This window comes from Elgaria multicarinata, chromosome 10, assembly GCF_023053635.1.
Source record: "Elgaria multicarinata webbii isolate HBS135686 ecotype San Diego chromosome 10, rElgMul1.1.pri, whole genome shotgun sequence".
Lineage (NCBI taxonomy): Eukaryota > Metazoa > Chordata > Lepidosauria > Squamata > Anguidae > Elgaria > Elgaria multicarinata.
In genome coordinates, this window is record NC_086180.1 from 4,674,231 (window position 1) to 4,680,448 (window position 6,218).

Below are 6,218 nucleotides of genomic sequence, written 5' to 3' on the forward strand. Positions count from 1 at the left end.
GGAGGAACCTACGTTTCTGTGATTATGTGCAGCTCTCTGCCCTTCCCTCATGCAGTTGCAGCTGCAGCTGGAACCAAGAACACAACACGGTCTATGAGAATAACATCCTGCAGGGCTTGGAGCTGTTCTGTGATGTGGCAGAGGCTCCTGTGCAGAGCAGGACTTACATGTGACAGGTTATCTAAAAGAAATGGCGAAGCGTACGACTTCGCACAGGACAGCCCCGTGCTTTGGATTGCAAACTGGGACTCTCTGCCTATGTCAACTCATTCATTTATTTATTTATTGCATTTTTGTACCGCCCAATAGCTGAGGCTCCCTGGGCGGTTCACAAAAATCAAGGTCGCCTCAAGATTCCATAGTATTTTGTTTTCCAGTTTGCCGGGAGCCACAAAGTGTGCGTGGGTGAGGAGAGAATTGGGAAGCCACGGGGATAATATTTATTTGTTACCCGCCTCTCCCTCTGGATCAAGGTGGGGTACAACACAAATAAAACCATCATGAAATACATAAAACTAATTCAAACGTTTAAAACCAGTGAATCATTAAAAGCAACACACCATTAAAAAGGCATCTTAAAATTGAACAGGGTAGGCCTGCCAGAAGAGATCAGTCTTTATGGCTTTCTTAAATTCTGGAAGACTGTTAAGTTGACGAATCTCTCCCAGCAGGCCATTCCACAAACTGGGAACGGCAGAGGAAAAGGTCCTCTGGGTAATAGTTATCAGCCTTGTTGTCATGACTTCTTGGTGCTTAGCAAGGCCACAGCGCCTTCCATCCAGAATATACATTCGGATCTTTCTTTGGGCAATTCGACCTATGGAGGTGCAAAGTCCCATGGAAAAATACTCAGGGTTTTGTGATCTTCCCTGTCTGGAATGCTCTGGATGGTGCCTTCCAAGTTGTTTGCCTCGGCTTCCATGGTGTGAAGAATCCTCCAGCCGTGACAGTTTTGTCATGGCAGTTTTTGGCTACCAACCTCCAAAATGAAGAAACAGAAGCGACTCCTGCAGAGACCGCAACGCTTCTGCTTCCTCCCAAATTTTTTGATTTGTTTTGATTTATTACATTTATATACTGCCCCATAGCCAAAGCTCTCTGGGCGGTTTTGCCTTGCCGTTCTGTAATTCTGCCTCACCCTCTTTATCCCTCTCACCTTCCTGCCTCGTCTGACTTGGTTACAGCTGGAGCTAAGTGCCTGGCAAAGGAGCCACCTGGGTATCGCTTGGGAACTAGAGTGGCAGGCTGTCTCTGAGGCTGCTGCGCTCCGCTCACGGGTTCCTGGTTAGTGGCTGTGACCCTCCCCTGGTGTGTGGATGACGGGTGCGTCCCACAACCTCAGCGTTCTCCATGGGTAATGTTACACTGACTTACCTGAGAATTACTTGGCTTATTGAAATCAAGGGTTGGGGTAGCAGGAAAGGATGTTGAGTAAATACAAAGGAATGTATTGGAGTCAAGGAGTTAATTGGGATGTGCACTCAGCATCAACCTTTTAAGAAAACGCTGCACCATTCTCTGCGTTCACGAGGACTAGAAGTGTAGTTCTAAAGGGCCTGAGTTTTGCTTTATTTCTTTAAAAACACTTCCGCCTTTTCAATTTAAAATTTCCAAGGAGACGCAGCAATTCTAAAAAAAAAATGCTAACAGAAGACCAAAGCAATGACATGAAATAGCATTTCAAATGGCAGCTCAGCCTTCAAGAGGAGACCAGTCTATTCTGTCCCAGGGCACCTCTCTCTGACCCTTCTGATCTGATAATGGGTCACGGCTCCTAACTTTCATGGAAACTTCTCAGTTGTTCCCACCCCTGGGTGGTGTTTCCCAGGCTCCAAAGTGATTGTGAGCTCAGGGTACCTTTTGGGGGGCAACCAGACATTTCTTACATAGGTGAATGTGCAAAGATCTTCATTTACAGCTGTTTGCTTACAGCCTACTGCTGCTGTGTGTGGACAGAGGCATTGATCCCGTACCAACATTGGAAGAGGAATCCAACTTTTTTTCTGAATTCCCTTTGCACATCTCATTGGGGTGAGTGGTCACATACACCTCCCTTACAAAATCCAGTATGGTTCAAGTGAGGGCCCTCAGTGGCTGGCATTCAGTCTGCCCAGATCATGGCTGCAGGGACAGACAACCGCCTGATTCAAGGAAGGGAGTGAGATCTTTTGAGCCAGGCTTCTGCACCAGGTCAATCGGGAAAACCTCAAGCTGATAATGACAGTTTCCTACGGGACCAAACCTTTAAAATGGAAGAAGCCTCAAGTCTGAAGCATGCAATTCCTGATGGAGAGTGGGCAGGGCCAGTGGTACCATAGAGGCCACTCAGGCGGCCGCCTAGAGTGCCAAAGTAAGGGGGGCACCGGAAGCCGCTCTCCCACAGCGGCTCTGTGAGGGCGGCTTCCGGGCACACCATTCCGAAGCTGCCCGCCTCAGTGTCCTGGATTCGCTTCGTCTGGGTGCCCACCCAGCCGAAGTGAAGCCACGCCCACCCACTCCAGTGTCCTGGCTTTGCTTTGGCTGGGTGGGCACTGAAGTGAAGCCAGAATGCTGGGGTAGGGGGGCGGGCGGGCGGCTTTGGAACGGTGCGCCCGGAAGTCACTCTCCCAGAGCGGCTTCCGGCCGGGTGCGCCGTTCCAAAGCTGCCCGCCCGCCGCCCCCCCCCACCCCAGCGTCCTGGCTTCACTTCGGCTGGGCGCCCACCCAGCTGAAGTGAAGCCACGCCCGCCCACCCCCACCCCAGCGTCCTGGCTTTGCTTTGGCTGGGTGGGTGCCCAGCTGAAGCGAAGTCAGAACGCTGGGGTGGGGGTGGGGCGGCTTCGGAACGGCGCACCCAGAAGTCACTCTCCCAGAGTGGCTTCCGACCAGGGCCACCATTCCGAAGACGCCGCCCCATTACAGCATCCTGGCTTCACTCCAGCTGGGCAGGCGAGACGGCGCCCTGTGCCCAGGTATGCTGAGTTGGGGGGTGGGTGAAAGCAGCTCACCTGCCTAGGGCGCAAAATAGTCTGGCACCGGCCCTGAGAGCGGGAAAGGATTTCTAAGGATTGACTGGGCAAGCCCAATACAATTCAACATATTCTGCCTTATGTGATACTTCATGCTTGATACTGCAATTCTGCACCAGGTAAGCCAAATTTTGCTTCTGCAATTGTTTATGCGATTTTATTCATATAATATGAGCCATGAGGCAGGGAACAAGGTTCTTTGCAAGACACTGATCCCCCTGGAAAAATCTTGACACTTCCACACCCACCCACCCCACATGATAATTTCCTTTGCTGAGATCTTAGCAGACATTGCTCATGGACTGGCAATGTCTTTCCACTAGAATTTCCCTTTTTCGCCCTACCTGTCCAATAATAATAATAATAATAATAATAATAATAATAATAATAATAATAATAATAATATAATAATAATATTTTTCTTACCCGCCTCTCCACTCTGATCAAGGCGGGGAACAGCAGCAAATATAAAATACGTAAAACTGAATTAAAACATACATTCTTAAAACATCCTAAAATTCCACTGGATAGGCCTGCCGGAAGAGATCAGTCTTAATTGCTTTTGTAAATGAGTCCCTATTTCTACGCTCCTCCCTCAAAACCATCCCTAGATCTTGAGCGAGCGTGCGATGTGCCCCTCCCTCCCAGGGCATTTTTTTTTCTTCCGTATTTATTTATTTATTTATTTATTACATTTCTATACCGCCCAATAGCCGGAGCTCACTGGGCGGTAGGCACATTGCCTGCGCTAATTGTCAATCGTTTACTTCTTGGGAGGAGAGCAATGACAAATCTCGATAAGACAGCTAAGAGCAGAGACACCACACTGACAACAAAGGTCCGCATAGTTAAAGCAATGGGATTCCCCGTAGTAACCTATGGCTGCGAGAGCTGGACCATAAGGAAAGCTGAGCGAAGGAAGATAGATGCTTTTGAACTGTGGTGTTGGAGGAAAATTCTGAGAGTGCCTTGGACCGCAAGAAGATCAAACCAGTCCATACTCCAGGAAATCAAGCCAGACTGCTCACTTGAGGGAAGGATACTAAAGGCAAAACTGAAGTACTTTGGCCACATAATGAGAAGACAGGATACCCTGGAGAAGAGGCTGATGCTAGGGAAAGTGGAAGGCAAAAGGAAGAGGGGCCGACCAAGGGCAAGATGGAGGGATGAGATTCTGGAAGTGACAGACTTGACCTTGGGGGAGCTGGGGGTGGCGACGGCCGACAGAAAGCTCTGGCGTGGGCTGGTCCATGAAGTCACGAAGAGTCGGAAGCGACTGAACGAATAAACAACAACACAAGACCATTTCCAGGCTCTTTCATGAGTTCCTTACATGCTGGGCTTTAGAAGGGCATTAAAATTGTGCTCTCTGGCTAACGAAGCTCCATTTAGCTTCCATTCTTGCTGTACATTGTAGCCCAGGCTTCTCGGAGCGTGAGTGACGGCGCATGGAATGCTGCAGTGTGGCAAGGAATGAAAAGAGTCCAGTCCTAAGAAGAAGCTTCTGCCAGGATGGAAAATGCTCTGTGCATGTGTTTGTCAATGCGAGACAGAGTTCTTGACCCTAGTGCACATGCTTGTGAATGTCTTGTGTGAAAAATCACAAAAAAGCAGTACGTTGCTTCAGTTACAACCGCACACACTCCTTCCAAATGGATGGACTAGATCAGCCTTCCTCAACCTGGGGTGCTCCAGATGTGTTGGACTGCATCTCCCAGAATGCCCCAGCCAGCTTCTCAAGGTAGGGCGAGGAAAGAAACCTGCCTGAAACCCTGGGGAGCCACTGCAAGGGTCTGGAAACAAAGCCCTATGAAGAGAGACTGAAAGAACTGGGCATGTTTAGCCTGGAGAAGAGAAGACTGGGCTCGGAAACATACACTGGCTGACTGTATGTTTCCGAGCCCAATTCAAGGTGCTGGTTTTGACCTATAAAGCCTCACACGGCTTGGGACCACAATACCCGACGGAACGCCTCTCCTGACGTGAATATACCCGGTCACTACGTTCAGCATCTAAGGTCCTCTTCCGGGTGCCTACTCGAAGAGAGGCCCGGAGTGTGGCAACGAGGGACAGGGCCTTTTCGGTGGTGGCCCCCAGACTGTGGAACGATCTCCCTGATGAGGCTCGCCTGGCACCAATGCTGCTGTCTTTCCGGCACCAGGTTAAGACTTTCCTCTTTGCCCAGGCGTATGGCGGCGAATCTTAATCACCCACATGTTTAGTTTTTTAAGGGTTTTTAATGCTTTATGTGTGTATTTTCTGTGTTTTAGAATTTTAAATTTTGTATACTTGTTTTTATCTCGATTTTAGAATTTCTGTAAACCGCCCAGAGAGCCCTGGCTGTGGGAGCGGTATATAAGTGTAATAAATAATAAATATAAAATAAATAAATAAAGATTGAGGGGAGACATGATAGCACTCTTCAAATACTTGAAAGGGTGTCACACAGAGGAGGGCCAGGATCTCTTCTCGATCCTCCCAGAGTGCAGGACACGGAATAATGGGTTCAAGTTACAGGAAGCCAGATTCCAGCTGCACATCAGGAAAAACTTCCTGACTGTTAGAGCAGTACGACAATGGAACCAGTTACCTAGGGAGGTGGTGGGCTCTCCCACACTAGAGGCCTTCAAGAGGCAGCTGGACAGCTATCCGTCAGGGATTCTTAAAGGTGGATTCCTGCACTGACCAGGGGGTTGGACTCGATGGCCTTGTAGGCCCCTTCCAATTCTACTATTCTATGATTCTATGACACTATCAGGCTAGATGGACCAAGAGCCTGACTCAGTATCAGGCAGCTTCCGATGTGGAATTTTGCCCTTGTGCTGAAGGAGATTCAAGTTCTTGGCCGTAGTGTGATGAAGAGAGTCGATATGAAAAATTCCTGTACCTGCATCCCTTCAGGCAGCAGGTAGGGCTGAATGTGCCTTACAGGGGAAAAGCACATCCTTGCACATAGAAAACTAGCATGCCAGGGAGAAGTATTAACCTATCCCTGTGTTCTATGTACAGGGAAAAAATGGGTTAGAAGTGCTTTCCATTGTCTCAGACCTGATGGGTTGTCTGAAGTTGTCCAGCCCAGACACAAATTTACCATCTCAGGGTCAGTCACACTGAAGACTCCTGTGTAAAACTGAAAGCTTGCCTGCTGCATTGTGAACACCTCTTAGTCCTGTAACGTGATATTTTGCTGACTCTGCGAGTTTTGTTGCA